Here is a 20751-nt window from a genome sequence, read left to right as displayed (position 1 = left end):
TTCCATGCCTGAGCTTTCATGGCTCCAGTTAAGGAGCTGTTTCACTGGGCTTGGCAATGGCAGTGCCAAGAAGCACACAGGTCTCTACCAACTCATTGGTAAAGCATCTCATCTCAGGTAAAGGACTGGAAGAACACTAGGGATAGTGTTCCTCCCATGTCCCTTAGAAAATTAAGGATTTCAAGCATGCTAAGTTGTGTTAATTGCCAACCAGTCTTCCTGCTGCAGGAATCTCTTCAGGAGAGGCAGTGATTTCAGACTGCAGCACTTCAGACTGTTTGCTGTATGTGCTGTATGCAGAGCACCACTGAGCTGATGAATGGTATCAAAGCACCAGAAACTGTGATGTACTCCCCCTGTCAAGTTTGAGCTCTGGTAATTAAATTCCTTCCACCTGCATTCCCCTTCCCATTTCAATGGAGAGAGGTATACTTCAATTCTTTTTCTAAATATTTATGCCAGGTTAAGGTGGAAAAATTAAATGTTTCTTGCTGTCCATTCCTCATCCAGTTACAGATGAGCAGTGAGAGTTGAGCCATCTGCATCACCACATTTGAATGGTAAAGTCCTTTGAGACCTTTGGGAGGTAAAAACAATTTCATACCAAATCCCATCCCCAGAAGTGTTTCATTAACTTCTTACAAAATAATGTCTGCTCTTAATCTTGGTGGAATAACATGGAGGTCTCTAACACACACTATAGGTCTGAAGCAAGAGAAGATGCAGGTAATAAAAGGGGAGCCTGGGCCATCAAGCCCAGCAACTGACCAAAACCTGCATAATGCCAGCTCCTCTCCAGGTCCACAATTTTGGTTTTTCATTGTTTCTGGATAATTTCTAATTGAATTGAAGGCTTCTCCTGAGTTTCTTCTAGCCTATTTCTAAAGCAACTAATGATACAAATCAATAGAACACAATTTTAGTACTTACTTTTCTATATATTTTATGTTTTCTTTTTAAAAGAGCCCAAGTATCTACACAAGGAGGAACAGTCAAAACCCCACATCCAAAGGAATTACAAGAGAAAAAATCCATAGTATTCTAGTACAGAATAAGGCCCAGTATAAGCCTGTTCTAGTACAGAATGGTGGTGTCATTTTTAAAGCTCTGCTTTTTTATGAAGAGCTAAAGCATGCAGTTAAGGAAGTACACAAGCAGATTTGATTTGCTGGAGAGCAGCTAGCTGGGATGGCAGCAGCTTTGCCCCTGCAGGCTGCAGCAGCTGGCACAGCCAGGGACACTCTGGTCACTGCAGGGACATGATGGACCTGCCCGTGGCTGCAGCCCCTCTGTGCTGTGGCTCTGTGCTTTGCTGTCTGCTTAAAACTCTGCTCAATGTTTCCCCAGCTGGTAAGACTCAGTGTAAGTGCTGGAGAGTTTCTAGAGTTGAATCAATAGTTGCTGTTGCTGCTTTCTGCCAAGACTTTAACCTTTTTTTAAGGCAGTTGTGCACAACGTTAATGAGTGTCTGCAAATAGAAGCCTGTATTAAATTGGCACTGGAGTTTGTGCCCTGGAGTTTGTTCAGACACTAAATGCAGCTGAAGGGAAAGTCTGAGTATTATTCTAAAATGTTAAGTACCCAGAATTTCCTCTCTTCTTCAGCTGATGCACAGCAAGTCATCCCTTCTAAATGACCCTGTTAGCTTGAGTTAGAGGCATTTAGTGCTCTGACTCAGCCATTACAAGCTGTATCTTTCTAATTCATTTCTCATCTCCCCTTCCACTCTGAGGCCAGCTGATGGATGTAGAGATGGGGCTGGGTGAAATGCCAAAAGCAGCTCTCAGCATGCTGTGAGCCCTGCAGGAACCAGCCTTTATCCACCAGGATTGTGTGCTAAACTGATGGGCCATGTGCATGTTCTCTGTAGTGCACACACACCTCACACATAAACTTCAGCTCTGTTTGTCAGTCTTTATGGTATTTCTGAGAGTTGCTCTAGGTTACTGAGCAAGATGCCTGAAATGATGCTTTACCTTTGAGCATTCTTCATACAAAAGGTTTGTTTAATAATCATTACATCTTAAGTGTTGAATGGCATTTCAAGCCTTTCTTGCCATATCATCTGATTATAGCTCTGTTTGCTTCACAGACAGAATATGCAAATCCTCACAACATGTCTTCACAATGAAATGAGAAATTACCAGAATTTTATTGCTTGTTTTCTTCTCTGCTACCTCCTGGACAAAAGCCACCCTCAAATAGTTTCTCTCATCTAGTTGGTATCAACTGGGCTGACAAAGTAAAACCACCAAGATCAGAAATAATTACAAAATCTTAAGGGAAATTTTAAATGTGCACATTCTCTGGAAAAAAAAAGACAAAGCACATTTTCCAGATCAGTGAAACAAGTGAGCATATTCCATATAGGTTTTGTTAAATTACATATTTAAGAAAAAGAATCCCTCATCTTGTCAATTGGATGGAAGGAATCAGAAGGATTTAAGTCTGAAAGTGGAGCGTGGTATGTGGATTATTAAATGCAGAAAAATTTAGAAGACTTTGCAGGATGGAAAACCAAAACATGACCTGACTATCTGTGGCACTCAGGCTTCTGAAGGCACTTGTGGTTGCTTGGGAAGTGCAGGGTAGTGGGAGAAGCAGCTCTGCTGGGCAAAGTGGACTGGGGTAAATGCTTCCAAGGGGAAAGCAGAGGGAGGAAATGGATCTTCCAGCATCGAGGTGGATGTGGAAGGATGTGCTTCTGCTTCCATGGCCCTGTAGAACTTCTCCAGTACTGCCTCCATGAACACTGGGGCTTTCTGGTGGGATGCTGCCAGCTTCTGGCTTCTCCCATCTTCCCTAGCAACGTGAAAGGAAGGGAACCTGATAACCCTGAGAGTAGAGGGGCTGAGAGAACAGAGACTCCATGGTTCTGCATTGTGCTGGCAGAGACTGGAGCTGTTGAAGGTGGAGCCAGCATGCTGGCCATCAACCCTGGGACTTCAGGGCTCCTAGGATGTTTGGGCCCATCTAGCTTTCCTCACTACTTGGAACATTAGGCACACTTTGTAGGGAAGGTGTCAGGCTGGGAAAGTGGACTGGAGAGCCAGAGTGGCCTTCACTGGTTTCTGACTGCTGGGGGGACTGCCTGAATGAGCCAGAGGTGTGGGGGCAGCTCTGGGTTTCCTGTTTGCCAGGCTGGGGCTGAGCTGAGCAGCAGCTCTGTCCTGAGAGCGTGGTGAGTGTCTGCACTGTACCTGCACGGAGAGGGCAGAGCCTGGCAGTGCCACACAAACAGCATTCAGAGCTTGCTGAGTGCCCACATCACTGGCTGAGTGAAGGACAAGTGTTATCTCCTGCAAGGACACAGGAGACATTTGAGTTCATGGAAACAGGATTATAAAGCCATCAGTGTAGTACATCACAGTACAGTTTAATTTTCTGAAATGCAACCAGGTAGGTGGGGAGATGAAATTTGGGTCCATCTATTCTCTCACCACCTAAATCCCAGTATTTTAAAAATATCACTTAAATGACATTAAAATAGGTCTAGACCTCCAGTAAAAACTTGACACAGTTTTTCATTTCATGATGTTTCAAGATTTTCACATCAGGTTGGGTTGTTTTTTTATACCATATGCAGCTTGAAGCAGAGGTTGGATTTGTTACCTGAGACTTATTCCAAGTAAAGAGGTTTGGCATAGTATGTGTTTGAACTTACTTGTTTTTCAGAGATTTCTTTACTTTGCACTTCCTCTGAGGTTAAGCTGCCAAATAGCACAGCTTGGACTCCTTTACTGGCTTAGGAAAGACAGGAAAAAGTTTCCCCTGAAGACCATTAGAGGTTAGATCTCTTCCTCTAGATTTGATTTGCTGAATTCCACTTGTACTGAAGGAAGGAGCTTTAGTACTCTTGGCAGACAGCTGTATTGTTGTTAACAGCTCAAAATAAGCAGTTATCTGATAACTCTGATAAATGACTGCCTTGGAGGGAGTATTTAAAAGGCATTACCTCAACCAAATTATAAGGGTAAGAATGCCCCTCCTTGTGTGTGAGTGGAACAGAAGGGCCCACTGCATCTCAGGTTTGCTGTATGGAAACATTTTGTATGTATGTATTCATGCTGCTTCACTACAGCATGTTAGAACAATCATACAAGTATTTCCATGCTGCTTGCAAACTGTTGGAAGGGATACACTTGGGCAGGGGAAAAGGATGCACATTGGTAATGTTTTTATCATGTTTATTATCATAGTATTTTGTATATTTAGAAGTATGGGTTTTTAGAAGCTTAGTAAAGGCAGCTGTTGCCAAAGAAACTGCAAGAAGATTCCATGTTGATAATTTTTCAAAGCAATCCACATATAAATCCCACTTCAAGTTTTACTTTGGTGCAATGTTGGCATAGGATCACATCTTAATCCAGATATAGGTTTGGAACTTCCCTAAACTTCAGGGAAAATTAGATCTGAAATTTGTTTTTCATCATTCCTCACGATTTCTGTTGGAGTGATATCACCAAAAGACAGTGGCCAGTCAGACCATGTGTCTGACTCCATGTGGCATTTGCTAGATCTGAGCATAAAGAGCATTAACATTTAAAATCAACTCTTGAAATTTGTCCTCACCTGCTGATCAGAGATGTTGACCAAAACCAAAATTCTAGACCAGTGAAACTCTCCACATCTCAACTGTGTGATGAGACAGGCTATGCACCAGGTTTAGACTGCTGTCACATTTGTGGAATGTTTCACACACATATTTTTGATGGAATCATGACTGGGCAGCCAGGGCTATCTGACAGGCTATATGAGAATGAGATTGAAAGCTTTTTCATTTTGTATATGTTTACAAGAGCAGTTACTCTTCTTTAATAAAATAAAATTATTTCTTTTGCTTCTGCTTTCATCTGTAGAGACATTGAAACCCTGCAGTTTAGTAAACAGTCTGGAGGAAGGTGGGGTTGAATTTTATTGAATTTTATTTGGGCATGTTCCATAGTCTTCTGTCTCTGAGGTCCCTGGATATGATGTATAAAATTGGGATCTCTCAGGACATCAGGCACTCTTTTTCCCATTCTTATGCCTCATTTGAATAATGGGGGTTTTTCTGGCATTGCTAAAGCATTAGTAATCCAGTTGAGTTCACTTAAAAACTCAGATTTTCCCAGAAGCATATTCATCTTCTCAGATGCAGAAAATCCTTCATATCTTGTGTCATTAAATATCTTGGAGTATTTTCAGACAGAGAAGAATGATGGTCGTTCTGGTTTGGACAAAACATGGGTCTGACATCCAAAATTTTTCGAAGAATTCAAGGAGTTATCAGGGTTTCTTTTTGTATTTCCCCCTCCAGAGCCTTGTTATCAGCAGAGACAAGCATAATTCTTGTTCAGCACTAGTCCCTGATTCTGAGAGCTTACACATATGATTAGATTTCAGTGGAACAGCTTGTGTATAAATTTAAACAAGAATTTGTTGCAGGGCTAGAACTATTGTGAATAAGGTGCATATTACCCCTGGGATCTTTTGATGAAAGGTGTTGTTATCTGTATCACTCAGATCAGATCTGTTGTTTTTACATGAGTGCTGTGGTTGTAGTCATTTCATTTTCTAACATTTAGAATAAAAGATACAAACCCTGCATGATCTGAAAAGAGAATCAACATATCACAGGCACTGCATGTAGATTCCTCCCTAGCACAGCTGGCTGACAGGTATTTCATGGAGTTAAAGGTCACACATTTTTTTGTGTGTGTCAGGCCACAGTTTGCTCACAGATCAAGTATCTTTGACATTTGTATTCACATACACCACGTAAAAGTTCTTCCTGCTGACTGTCATGGAGCTCAGAATTAGCTGGTTGGCTAAATTCACACAATCTGATTTTTCTTTTGTGCTGCCCACCACCTCTGGCTATTATTAGATGTAGCAGAATTGTCAAAATGCTCATAAGCACCCACTGATTTGTGGCCAGAGCAGGAACACTATGGATAGGCTTGAAAAATATAATCTGAATTAAAAAGGAGTTCCTGCTTTCCTTGGGAGGTAATGCAAAAATAATTATTTATTTTCTCTCCATGTATTACAGAGATGGAAGGGAGAGCTGCTTGCAGCTCTTTTCTCACTGGAGGATTCAGACTCATCAGCCCTCTGAGAGCCCAAGACTGAGGCTCTCATTTGCCTCAGTCTGTGATCCCTGTTATATTCTGTGGGCTGAACATCACAATCAGTGAGCTCTCAAGATGGGCTTAATGTTCTTGACATTCCTTGAAAGAGCACCCCAGAGTTCCCTTTGGTAGTTTTATTAGTAATGTGTTATTTCTTCAGAAAAAGCCGAAGTCCTGAGCTTACTCAGGATTGTATGTTTTGCATTTGATTTCAGTGGAACTGGGATTTCACCCAAACTGGTCTGCACGTGGTCTCTTTGTAAAGTGCCCACCACCTGAGTGATGTAGGGTGTGTGTTCTTTCAGGAGCACGTGCCACATTTTGTGCAGATTTGCCTGGTTGCCTCCTCATTCCTACTGAGATACAGCTATTTCCCTTCATACCAGTCATTCTACATAGAGCCAAAGAGAAGCTGTATTTAACATGCCCTACAAAGAGCACCACCAGTGGGTTCCACCTTCCTGGAAGCAATGCAGAATTCAGCCAGAGGCTGAGGTTGGATGTGCCTCAGGGCCAGTGTGTACATGCTCCCATAGCCAAGGGATAAAAGCAGCTGTTGCTACAGCATAACCCATCTGTGCTGGTTCAATTTCTACCTTAGGAGCAGATAAATCTGGAAATGGCTATTTCTCTCCGTGGCTGAAATGAGAACGTAGCCAGAGAGTTCAGATACAGATTCTTGTTTTGTAGACCTGGAAGTTGCATACACAAATCCCTGCTCATGTGTGCTGAGCAGGAATAAAGCCCTAGTGGAAAGTGGGATGAACAGTGCAAAGTCTGTAACCTTACAGACTAGAACAATTTTGTGGACAGAAAACCTGTCTGTGAGGCACGTCAGCACATAACTAGACTTAAAAGTCAACACTATGACACATGTTAATGACCTAGTTTTTCTTCATTTACCCTCTAGTATAACTGTGTATATAAAACTGAAACAGTAAAAGTCTATGCATTTTATCTGTGCGTTTAATATGGCATATATCACTTTTGTGCTATGAACTTGGAGCACTTGCCATACATCTCAATGAAAACCAATAAAGTATCTTTTGTATCTAAGGCAGGAAAAAAGTATCTATCTCTGTAGTGCAGTGAGCTCTGCCAGCAAAAGAATGTAGGGATAGTTTTGACTGCAACAATGAGATTATAAAAAACGTTCTAAAGTAAAAACTTCTTACTGCCACAACTGCATGTTAAGGGCCAGGAGTGAACTCTGAGAGCTGCAGAATTCTGTCTTTGTACTGCACTGCCATTGATATGTATTCTCATTAGAGGGAAAGTGATTCACCCAAGGTAGGATGTCGACAACTTTGCTCTTTCCCACACACTTTCTTTGAACTAAGGGGTTTTTTATTGTCAAGGTCCCTCAGGATCACAGTTTATGAGAAACTTTATGCAAGTTCAAAACCTACTTAAGTCTTTTTTTTTTATGGTGGTACTTAAACATGGCAGGTTTCTTCAATTATTTAATTTACACTTTCTACCAGCAATGACTGGCTTCATTTTTTCTTCAGCTGTTTGATTTCATTGCACCACTGAAACCCTGGTATTGCAGGGTTTTGGTTTTGGGTTTGTTGTTTCAGGATTTTTTTCTGAGGATCACATCAAGGATAGCTCAGCATATTGAAAAGCAACGTACTTAGCAGCTTACCTTCCCCCTCAGGTACAGAAATAATAAAAACAAATCTAGAAAGACATTTAATTTTGACATCTAATGGCATGCCAGGACCAGACACACACGTACTTGATAAAGCAACAGCCACAATAGGGTGAAGGGGATGGGTCTTGAATTGAAGGTTCTTTTAATGTTCCTGTTGTTGCAGACCATCACAATATATGAATAGGGACCATTTCCATAAGGAAAATGAAAACCAAGTTCTTTGCACACTCACATGGCTCCCATGAAGGGCTCAATAGAGATTCCCTTTACTGCTGGATCATGCTATAAATAAGCAGATGGTGCTAATTTTGGGTCCAGATTGCTGGATTTACATACAAAATGTCTTTGGATAGCAGGAAGAAGGTTGAATAGCTTTAAATTAAACAATAAAAGCATAAAGAAAGAAAAAGGATGGAAGCAAGAGCAACAATACTATCAGTATGAAAAGCTCAAAGCCTGCAGTTCTGGCAATGTTTTAAAGCTGAGTGAGATAATACATAGCTAAGATTACTCAAATACAGTAAATTGAAAAATCAGTGGAGTCTTGCTGATTTATAGCAATAGTTTTGATCCTATGCTCTTACAATTTTATTTTCAAGTTAAGACTTCAAATATATTAATTTTAAAATATTTAATAAGCTCTAGCCATAAGCCTATTTTGGATGGTTCTGGTTACACAGCTTGCATCTGAAGCTTTCTGTAATATTTGGTCTTAACCTGCTTTTCAATCAAGCTGATGGAAACCTGCCTGCCTTGATTTACACCTTCAGAAGGATTTGTGCCATAAGATCACTCCTGTCTGCTGTTGTAACATGATCCTGCCCCAGCTCTTACAGCTCCTAAAAGCACAAACAAATGAAAAAAACTCATGACAGTGTTGCCTACCTAACTGACTTCAGTCCTGAGCAGCAGTGTCTACAGACAAAGAGCTGTATGCCAATGAAAAAAAACATGTTAGATTGATGCCTTTTCTTTCTCTGGATCAGTTGTGTCTAGTGTGGATGTCTCCTGGGTTATTTTACATCTAGATAATGCAGTGTTTTGTAGAAGTATTCAGTATGCACTATTTGAGAGCAGCATGGGTAAAACCACATGGAGCACTTGTTCTGGAGCTCATGGACCCGTTCAGCTGCCCTTGAAGGACAAACTGATCATCCAAGAGGGACAAATGGGAAGGCAGCCACACAACTGAGACAGGATAACCCTGCCCAGCATCCCTCTGCAGCTCATGGCTAAACACCACATGTTGCTGGAGAGGAAGGTTGCTTGCAGCAGCTTATGTTCTCATACAGAGGATAAAACTACCTTGCCAAGCATGAGCCTTGTGACCTCATGAGAAGGGACAGTGTTCCCTACAACTGCTGTTTTCATTTGGGTAGTTAAATTCCAAATGAATGTAAACTACTGGAGGGGAGCAGAGAAGCTGGAACTTGTCCAGGAAAACATTGGCATGTAATAATTGCAAGTGAGTTTGTGTTTGCTTCTCTGGGAATGGTTCATGAAATCCATGTACAGGCTTTGCCTTAGTCACAGCTTAAATGCAGCTGTCTCAGGGGAAATATGGAGGTTATTTAATAGTGCCCAGCAACGACACAAAACAACTTAGGGCAGGAAGAGAAGGCACCATATTAAATTAAAACTGCACAAAGCAAAATTTAGGGAGACAGAATGTAATTACCCAACTTGGACCCTGGCCAAGGCACTGATGCTAACACCTTTATTATTAAAAAAAAAAAGGAAAAATGCCATGAGAGCCAGGAAAATCAAAAAGAGAGACCTTGCTTTCAGTCTCTTTTCTGAAAGATGGCACCTCAGGTAGCACAGTGCCCGTTAGCACTGTGCCAGGATATTGATTCACTACCTACTAAGAAAGAAGGCCACCCACTGAAGAACATGCATAATTAAAGCTAAAAAATGAGCTGCTTTCTCTGTGAAATACAGAGTTCTCATACCAGTGTTTCTCCAGGAATACACCATCAGGGGAAAAAAATAGTTTGCACTTCACCCCCAAGGAATTTTGCAAAGGTCAAGCACTAGAGCCAGCTGGATGCATTATTTAGTGACTTGGCCATTTTATTACTGAATATTTCATTGGGTTTGTTTTTACAATCAACTATTTCTGTCTGTGTTAAAAGGTGTTATCACTAAATCCCCCCTGGTTTTTTTGTGGTAGACACTGAGACAGAGGCAGCCAAAGGAAACAAATATAACCAGCTGTCCTTGATGTCCAGCAGCTTCCAGCTCCTTTGGGTTCCATTAGCAACTCCCACCTTCCAGTGATTTTCTCAGTGTTATTCTAGAAGATTGCAACTGAAATCAGGATCCTGTTGCTGCCCAGCAGTGTCCCACAGAATTACTCCAATTACACTGTGAGGTCCTGAAGATACATCATCAAGTACTCGTGAGGTTCCATGGGCACATGGGAATAGGGAAAGGGTGAAAATGAGCAGAAGGCAGAGGTGCTGTGGTGGGAGCAGTTTTGAATTCTCTGTGCAAACCAGAGACACAGAGACTGGAAGTGACCCATACATCTACCACAGTTATGATTTCAGCCATGGACTTGGATTCAATCTGGATGTGGCCATTTACCCTTTACAGACTGGGTGTCTTCCTAAAGGAAAATCCAGAGATACCACCTTGGTCAGAAGTTCCACAGTTGATTGTGAAATCATTTGAGATTTTAGGGTGTGTGCTGTACAGAAGTCCTTTTCAGGCTGAAATTCAGTAAACCTGTGTAAGATGGTTACTTAAAAATGTGTTTGACCTTCACCAGTCCATTGTGACATCTTGCTGAATGGGTGGATCTCCAGTTTTAGGGAAACAGATGCAGAAGATTTAGATAGCCTATGTAACAATTGCATATTGGCATTTATTTCATTTTCAAAAATATGGGCATTTTTTATCTCCATTCCTTGCATAATTGTTCGCTTTGGATTGGTTTTGGTTTTTTTTGGTTTTTTTTTTTTGCTACTAGGATATTTCAATGCTAAATTATTTGTAAGAAACTGCAGAGCAGAGGCTGCCTTTTATGAATAAATACTATTAAGCACATTATCTAGTTATGCTAAGTCTTCATGGGCAGCAGCTTCTACTGTATAGCTTTTCTATATAAAATGCCCTTCAGAGCCTGTGCACTTACCAATACGATTTTATGGGTATCTGTAGTAAGCTGGAACATTTTAGATTAATAAATTACATAGCAGCATTATTATGTGCAGGTTGTGTTGCTCCAGCAGGTTGTTACAGTTGAGAATGATTTCCAATGTAAACCCAAAAGCCACAGCTGCCTTTATATAATCAGAAAAGCTCTATCCACTTCAAGTAAGTAAAATGTCATAGGACACATGACAGGAGAATAAGAGGCTCTGTCTTCCATGGGCCTCATCTTAAGTGCAGAAGTCTACACTGAGTTGAAAGAATTTCGGAATATAACAAATACAGCCAGAAAATACCACAATATCTGAGGAGAAAATCTGAAATTAAAAGTATTTTTTGCAAACATAAATTTGCATGGGTTCTGCATAAGCAGGTCCTTAATACCATTAAGAACTCTTGTTTCAAAAACCACTGCATGTTTTCAATATTTATGATTTATCATGGATGAAAGGTGTTTCTCCCCACAAGACAATTTCTTGACTTTTAGTAACTCTTATTTTGATCAGTACTGAGCACTTTTTAGAATCCTTACCTGTGATGTCTGCACGAAAAGAAACATAAACTTTTAATCAACCTTCTTTACATACAGTCTTCCTTTGTTAATAAGTAGAAAAGGCTAGAATGCTTTTCTCTTAATCATATAGGAATTTCATTAATTCCAGCCTTCTTAGTGATTATACTACAAACCACAAAAATATGTACTTTAAATTTCTTATGAGACAAAGAGAATACAGCATGTGATCTTCATTTAGATCCCAGGTGCTACCCATTATGATGAAGGATCATTAAAAAAATGAGTGAATATGTTTGTAACCTTCTTGGCCAGTAGCACACAATTACTGCATGTGCATCAAAAGAAAAATAATGATCTGATGCTGTAGCCAGAGATATGGATGTACACTGTGAGTACTGTAAGTCAAGACCCATTTTACAAGTTACCATTGCTCTGTTTGGAGCTTGGATATGCAGGGGTTTCTGACAGCCACAGACAAAAAGGAAACATTGGTTCATAGCTCTGAACTGAGGTAGGGTAGCTAGTGTTTCATCCACAGTGCAGACTCTCTCCAGTCCTCCACAGTGCCTCTGCCGTGGAACTATTCTGCCACACCCAAAGACAGTGTGCAGGAAGCTCCCCACGATCAGTACTTTCCATCCCATGTTAGCACAGGAAGGGCTGATAATCCCAAAACTATACTTTTCCTCATTTTAGGACCAAGCTATCCTCCAGCAGGTTCTAGCAAAGCCATCCACAGGGAACTGAGCTTTGAACCATAGCCAGATATTCCTGCTGCTACATGGGATGGCCACAACATGGCCCCTGAACTACAGAAACTATGCTTTTATGAAGCTCCTATGTAAAAAGATAGTGACAATAATAATACCCAACATTCATATATCGAGATTGCTGCAGAGGCTTCTTCAAGATTTTTTTTTTTAATTAAATTCTTTAGCAAAAGTACTCAATGTAAAAAGGTCACATTGTGCTGAAGAGGAACCATCTTGGAAAAGGAGATAGATGAGGGTACAGCCACATTCATGATGATTCATGAATGATTTGATTGGCATCATGCTCAGTATTTAAAGTAGAGGGAAGGAGGAATGGAGAGTATTTGGAATGACAGTGTTTGTCTTCCCAAGTAACTGCTGGGTGTGATGGAGCCCTGTGTCCTGGGGGATAGCTGATTACTTGCTTTCCCATGGAAGTGTCAAACTAATTCCATGTTTTTTCTTTCCTGGCTTGTGTGGCTATTACTTTCCGTATTAAATTGCCTGTAACTCAATCCATGAGTTTTCCAGCTTTTACCTATCTGATTGTTTCCCCAATCCTGTCATTGCAGAAGTGAGCAAGTGGCTGTGTGGGGCTTGGCTGCTGGCCGCGGTTAAACCAGGACAAGGTTACTCCCTACCCAAAGAACAGCCCTGATTCAGCTAAAATTGTCACTCCCATAAAAGAGGAAAATACTAGCTTTTCTCTGAGTCTTGGGATTTTGTTACTATTGATTTAATAATCACCTTTTCAGATACTGTGGTGACAAGAAAAAAATGACAAAAGGGGTAGATAATAGATAGTATCCAGTCCAGGATTTTATCTGATTTCTTTCAGGCTGTTGTAGAGTGATTCAGCAAGGTAATAGTACTGACTTCAGTGGAACCCACTGTAATAGGGTGGAGAGTCAGAGCCAGTAACCTTCTCACTGTAGCTCTAGTTAAGTACTCCAGTATTCAATAAAAGAGGAAATCCCTCCTTGTCTTCTTTCTGGTATTTTGTATCTTTTAGTTATGAGCAAAAATATAAAGGGTTTGGTTGTCTTATTTTCCCAAAAGGAATGATTCTACAGAAAACATCCATTACTGCTTACTCTTTAACTAGATGTTATTCCCAAGTGCTGTGTAATCATTAAGTGAGCTTTAATTTAACAAGTGTGCTGCTCTTAGCACATTTTCACTTATGTAGTAGTAAATTAACTATAACAGATTGTAACTGTTCTCCATCATTTAGCAATAAGTAAATCTTCCCATAAATATCTTTAAAACTAGACCAAGGTATTTTTATAGCACTTGCTCACCACTCGTTCTTACTTCTCATCACAGCTTAAACAATATCCATTTCAAAGGAAAGATTATTTTTCCTGCTGATGTTCAAAATTTCAGTTCATTTGCTTTCTGGCTACTGGGAAGGAAACTGCACCACCTGAGGTACGTCTCACTTGACCACCTCTGGTAGATGAGCAATGCTTTGAGACCAGGGATGGAAACACTTCATTGGCCTAAGTGAATTCACTGGATCAGTGAAGCATCGCTGCATTCCCACAATGATTTCTTTCAGTGTCTCATAGTTTCACACATTTATATCACAGATTTTGCTTTGGTAGTAATCAGCAGCAAGTTTCTGAATTACTATAATACTAAGGGCCAAATTCCAAAAACACAGTAACCAAAGCACAGCCTGACATTTAGAGGAGCTCTCACCTTTTTATCTGCAGCCTTCTGAGTTTCTATGTTAAGTCAAGCCTCTATGCTTGTGTGTAAAGGGGGGAAACTCCTTCTGAAAGCCTGTCCTTATGTGACACTCCTTTCTGCCTGCTGTCTATACAGACAAGGAACGACCATGATTAATTAGAATAGCTACTAAAGTAATTTCTTGAAAACAATGATGATATTTAACTTGAATATTGTTTTCTCCAAGGCTTTGTCCTGATCCTTTAGGATTGTGCACTTCAAAGGGAAAAAATGGATCTGGCAGTCACATTTATGCTAGGCTGACATTGTTGGTTTGCAGCCAAAGAGGCGTATCACAGAGGCACCAGCTGAGGGATCTCAGCCACTGAACCTTGCTGCTAGCCTTACAAGAAATCACTTCAATGGTGACATGGAATTTCTCTGTCCATTTTGTCCTCAAAGTTACAAAAATGTCATCCCAAGTTAAATCACAGTTTTCTCATGTAGGTACATGACCCTTCAGAATCAAACATGCCACCAGCTTGTTACACATTTCACAGCCTCAAGCAAAGTCTTGAGGATGAAAATTTTGCTTAGAAAAGTCCTGTTCTAGCCTCACCCTCTTATTATACTCCACATATCACAGGACATCGCCCATTCTGTGAAGTTTTCAATATTGTTGCTTTGTTTGGCTTTTTAAGGGCAAAAACAAACATGACACTAAAATTAACTGTTATTCTTCCAACCTCAGTAAAAAAAAAATGGGTCTGCATTTTTAAAATAATTGAATTTTCATTTGAAAACTGTTTAATCATAACAGCCTCTTGTCAGCATTATCGCTCAGAAATGTTCTGATTCTTTGACACCTCTCTCAGTTCATGGGGATTTTGGTCTGTAGCAGAAACCAGCAGAAAACAAAATAGCTAAAAGAGGCTAGTGGAATTTCAGTTGCACAGAGGTGTTACATTAATTATTTTTCCAGTGAACCCACATGTTCTTCTAAATATACAGAATGATGGCTTTAGATGGGTAATAATCAGTGATTTCTCTCAGTAGTTTTAGCTGAATTGTGAGATAGAATTGTTCCCTGGAAGCTTATTTTCACTTGGCAAAAGGAAATACATTCATCTAGTCATGCAACTGCAAAAAGCAAAACAGAAGAGGAATTCATCCAGCATTTTCAGCACTTCCATTTTTTAACATGTAGAAACTTATATTTTCCTTTATATGCATCATCAAAACGAAATCTTGCTTTTGAAATTTGAGAATTTTTTTGAGGAAGGGTGTTTTGGAAGTGGCCCACTGTCACAAAAAAATGCAATAAATATTGCTGTATTTAGAACCTGGATTTCTGTCTGGGCAATTTGTATGTACAACTGTACTGTGTCCACTCTTCTTAAGGATTTTATTTTGTCAATCCCTGTTATTTAGATTTATTATTTCAGTTCTTATGCTATTCTGAAAATGGAGATAAATATTTGTAAAGCATTGTATTTTTTCAAATGCAAACATTTTTCATTTGCAAACAGTAAACTCCTTGGAGTCTGTAGAGAAAGGCATGTGTGAGCAAGTCTAATAAAAGTTATTTTACTCCTATTTTACTACATCTCCATAAGGTAACCTTGTTCTCAGTTCATGTGATGCCTCTGTTTGTCTTGTCCTAGTGTAAACTATGTCAGCAAAGGTTTGATCTGTGTGTATTATGTTGTGGCTCTGCTTAAAGTTATAAAAGGACAAGTTCTTCAGGACAAACTTCTCTCAGTAGTGGTGCTTGTTTTACAGTATTTTGGGAGCATGTATTTCCCTCTCAGTCTTTTCATTGACAGGAAGTCATATGTCCTTTCATGTGTCAGGGAGTGCTGCAAGCAGATAGCCCAGTCACCAGTGTCCTGGTGATAAGACTGTGTTATGACTCTCATTGTAAAGATCTGAAATTTTCATCAGATATGTAACATTAAAAGCATGCTGGATAAATTATGAAAAGAAGAATGGAAGTAGCTGAGTTGTTTAACACCTTAAATAAAAGGAGAAAAAATAGGTGGATCAAAGAAACCTAAAAAGCAAGTCTGTTTGCTCTTTTTCATCAGATGTTACTTGGATCCTAGGGGGTTTCATTATACAGATGGAGAGTACAGGGCTTGTTTACCAGTGCTGAGGCTTGCACTGAAATGACAGCCTGGTCTGCAATTCCCTTGGGATGGTGTGGGCAGAGCCATGGGCAGAGATGAGCTGTGATGCCTCACCTTTGGCTGGGATCCTTGGAAACCCTGGCAGCACAAGTCCAAAACTGCATACTGTTTCCTCAGCCCTTCATTGAGAACAGGGCCCTTGCCAGCCTTTGATTTCCTGTCTGCACCATGTGGCTGCTATCAGTTTACAAATAAAGAAAAATTAAAATTGGTTTATGAACTGCTATTATTATAACCGAGTTCTGCTATTAGCTAGGTCTAAATGTTTTCATATATTCCACACCTCTGTTGCCCTTTGAGATTTTTAACTGTTGTTTTCTTGTACATTAATAATTTCCTTGTATAATTGTTCCCAAGAGAATGAGCTGAAAGAATTATGAATTAATTTGCATCTTTTAATGTACTAATAAACTTTGCAAGTAGAAAATTTCACTCCATCCAGGTGGAAACCAATCACTTTAAATCAAAGCTTACTGAATTTCAAATAGGGTTTTTTTTTCAAGAAGTTGCAGAAGAACAGTGCTCTGCATGTTAAAAGTAATTAGAAAGCACAAACAGCCATTTCAGACAAAGCCCTAGGTCATTTTTTTTGCTGCAGCATAGAGTTCACAGGCACTTAGGAAAATGAGTATTTGTTGTATTTAAACAAAATGAATAGCAATTTCTTGGAGGTTGAGAGGTCTCAGGCTGTAAATGTAGATTTCACTCTTTCACGGAAAAGTATTTTTAAGCTGTTTTAGCGTTTTTTATTGTCTGATGTAAATAAATAATTCATGGTATAGCCTCTAAAACAGGGTTCAAGAAAAAGAAATGTCCTTTTATGTACAATTTATTCAAATAGAATCTTGAGTGAAAAAAAAATTCTATCTCCTGTATTTATTTATAACCAAATAATGTCAGGTCCTTGTTCACCAAAGCACTCATTTTCATTTATATCTGAGCACTTGAGAAACCAAAGCTCTTCTCACAAGTAACTAAAGCAAGAAGTTCTGAGCATCTACTCTAACTTTAATACAGGAGAGTGTTACTCACATAGTTACTGACAAGCTTAGACTATTTACTGAACTGGTCATTTGACATTCAAGTTTATTTACCTTCACGTATTGTAGCCTTGGTAAATCTGGGAATAGAAATGCATTCTCTAGCCCTCATTCTCCAAATGAGACACAAAATATATAATCAATGGAGAAAACAGGTCTTGATATCAAGCTTCTGATTTTGGAAGTTTATTTTAGTGGCTGATAAAGTTAAGCATTAACATTTGACAGGGCAAAAACCATTTGTTTAAATGGCTACAAACTGTAGAGGCCATAATGATCCTGGCTATGGGAATCAAGGGACAGTGCAGAAAGGGGAAGGGACTGATGAAGGACAGAGAGAAAGCAAGGATAAAAGATGGCAGGTTTGGAAGAGCGCAGAAGTGTTGGAATTGTGACCAAGGGGAGGCCAAAGGAATGTCACAGGAGCTGAGAAAAGGCCAGGTAGGCACGTGCTGGGGAAAGACCCAGAGTAAGAGGAAATGGGGGTGCCAGGCCAAGCAAAGGGTACTGCTAATAAGGCAAAGGGAGCTGTGCCTCTTCCCTGAGGGAGCAGATGCACATTAGAGGCACAACTTCATCAGGATTATTGATATGGCCAGAGAGAATCAAACACACAACAAATGTTCACTACAACCTGGGTGATGTTTCCTCTCAGAAAACCGAAAAACAAAGTAATTTTCTGAAAAATATGGCCTAAATATGAACGATCAAAAAACTGAATGCAGGAATTTTTCAGTGAACCTGAAGGTTCAGACTTTTTATATCCCTTAGGGCTTTGAAGAGCATAAGCTTCTTTATCAACACAGCCTGATACAATGCTCCTTTCTTTAGCATGCCCTAGAAGGAAACCACTGTATCGACTGAAGAAGCCCCCAACAGAAGCTGTTTCTCCCACAGAGCCACCAGGCATGCAGGTTTCCACACATTCTACCTGAAAAGAGTTTTTCTGTTGCAACTTTGAAGTTTGCAGAATGATTGCAAAGCAAACTTGTATGTGTGCTCAGAGCACTGTCATGAAAAGTACTGACAAGAGCAGAACACCCAGTAGTATGAAAATACACATTTAAAACAGCTGCCATTTTTATTCTTTGAGATTGAGTGTTGTTTGATTTTCAGCCTGTTCCAGAGACTGCAAACAGATATATTGTTTGTTTTCCATTCTTAAATGATTTTTATACAAATGTATATACAAATTAATTATTTAATGTCTATGGTAATTAAATGATGCTTTTCCTGTGCTCAAAAACAGCATTTTTACACATAAAAACATCCAGCTATCCCTTAAACAGTCCAGAAGACACTATTTGACCCCAGAAGTGTCTGCCATGATGGATTAATTTTATTTTAGCAGGAGATAAAACAAGTGAAATTCTTTATAGCAGGCAACCTTTCTCCAATTCCAGACTGGAATTACTTTTGCTCAATGTAAACATATATGAAAGTCCTCAAAAGATACAAGGTGCAGTACAAATTTCAGTGCAATGCTTTTTAAAATGAGCAAGGTGAAAACTTTATAACAGAAAGGAGGGAAGACAGCTCAGAGCCAGCACAGTTCAGTACCACTGAAATGAGGCTGCTGTCTATTTGAGGTGTTTTGAGATGTGACCAAATAATCCAAGACCCTGAAAATTATTGTGCCTGTAGAAAATATGGACACTGCTTTCACTCCTGGCACTGCTCTTGCTCTCGCTGCACAAATTCCTGCAGGCAGGACTTACTCTTCCATGGTAAAGTAATACTCTATTTAACAGCATTTTTTTCTTGCCAGGCTTCAAGAAAGTCATCATTACTGTCTCCCCAAATTCCCTCCACACTGCAGTGTTTAATGATATCTCATCTAAAGTAAGAACATGGTGCCTAATGAATATGCATTTGTGATATGAATACCAGGAACAGGTTAAGTCCAAAAGTACTCTGTAATCTGCTGGGAGAGATACATGGAGTGCTGGAATCAGCACAGCCAGAAAACCTTCAAAATATTTTTCTTCAGCTCTAATTTGAAAGCGTCAATGGCAAAGTTTACCCTAAGGAGAAATGGTGCTCAGCACAGATTTATTTATTTCCTGCTGATGAACACAGCCATGAGAATGACTGAGATGCTTTTTTTCTTGCAGAAGGGTGCCAGAGCTGCCGAGTTATAAGCTTAAGCTTCAAAATTGACATTGACTCTGTTTATTAGCACAGTAATGGGCTTGTTGTGGCTCCCGTGGCTTCCCAGGATTGCAGAGGGCTGTTTGTAAGTGTGGCTTTGCTGTCCCAATGCAGGTGGCTGGCAAGGCAGGGTGCACGGTTGAAAATACCCCACGTGGAAGATGACTGCATTGCTCACGATCCTCCCTTTCAGGGCAAGGCAGCAAAATCCCTTCACAAACTGTTTATCTCTAAGAACAGGCTGAATTCACTTTTAGAAAACACATGATGTTTCTCCTACAGGACTTGGGGAGCAGAGCTTTGGAGCCAGGCAGCCAGATCAGCTTCCCCCTTGGCATGGCAGTGTGAGACCACCATCCCTAAAGCCCTGGCATCAGCCATTCATGGGAATGTCACTGCTGGGATCTAGCAGGGCTGGGAAGCAGGTGAAAAAGGGCTGTTCCTCACCTTGTTCCTGCAAGACATGTAGGGTTTGGAGCTGACTTCACACTTCCCTCAGGATACTCAAGTCCCCTCATAATGGCATTTTCTGATCTTGTAAAATTTCTAATTAGAAGTTAACCCTCTAATATCAAACTGTACTTGATCTTCTCTAGAGAAATGTAAGATTTATAACACACACAAAACATGTTGTTGAAAACGTGGCCTATTAAAAAAAAAAAAGGAAGAAATTTTCATGTACAAGTAAAAACTTTCAGTACAAGTTTTCCTGTTTACATTTCTGACTACTGAGGATTTGTTCACTTATTTTCAAAAAACAGCATCTTCATGAGGTTTCCTTTTTATTACTATTATTTTTGTTGCTTTGAAAATAACTTTTGTTTTACAACTGTTACTGTTTTCTAAATACTTCTTATTGGCGTATATCAGTCCTAAAAAAGCCAAAAGTGCTTCAGATCCTTCAGGAATCATCAATACTTTGTAGACTCATAGAATAGCTGAGATTGGCAGGGACCTCTGAAGATGATCTAGGCCAACCCTCCTGCACAAGCAGGTTGCTCAGGACTATTTCTCCATTGAAAATCTCCATTAGAAGGAATGCACAATGCTCTGAGCAACCTGTCCCACTGTTCAACTACCCTTACAGTAAAAAAGAATAAAAATCACTAAAAAATTCTTACTTAAAAAAAAAAAGGTCTTATATTTCAGTTTAGGTCCACTGCCTATTGTGCTGCCACCAGAAATCAGTGAGAAGAGTCTGGCTCCTTTACTCCCTGCCATCAGTTATGATGAAGTGCCCTAAGCCCTCTCTTCTGATGGAGCAGCCCCACCTTTCCCAGCCTGTCCCTTGCAGCCAATCACCCCTGAGGGCTCTCTCCAGCGTGCCTGCATCTTTCCCCTCTGCAGCTGGAGAGCCCCTGTGCTGGTGGAAGGGCTCTGCACTTCCCTTTGCAGATGTGTATGGCATTCCTGTTTGCCCAATTCTCTGCCAGTCGACTTCCCCCGGATGGCAGCACAGCCACGTGGTGCAGCACCCACCCCTTTGAGTCTTGTACCACTGCAAA

Source organism: Oenanthe melanoleuca, chromosome 6, assembly GCF_029582105.1.
Source record: "Oenanthe melanoleuca isolate GR-GAL-2019-014 chromosome 6, OMel1.0, whole genome shotgun sequence".
Taxonomy (NCBI): domain Eukaryota; kingdom Metazoa; phylum Chordata; class Aves; order Passeriformes; family Muscicapidae; genus Oenanthe; species Oenanthe melanoleuca.
The sequence above is the reverse complement of the archived record's forward strand: the minus strand, read 5'-3'. Positions refer to the sequence as shown.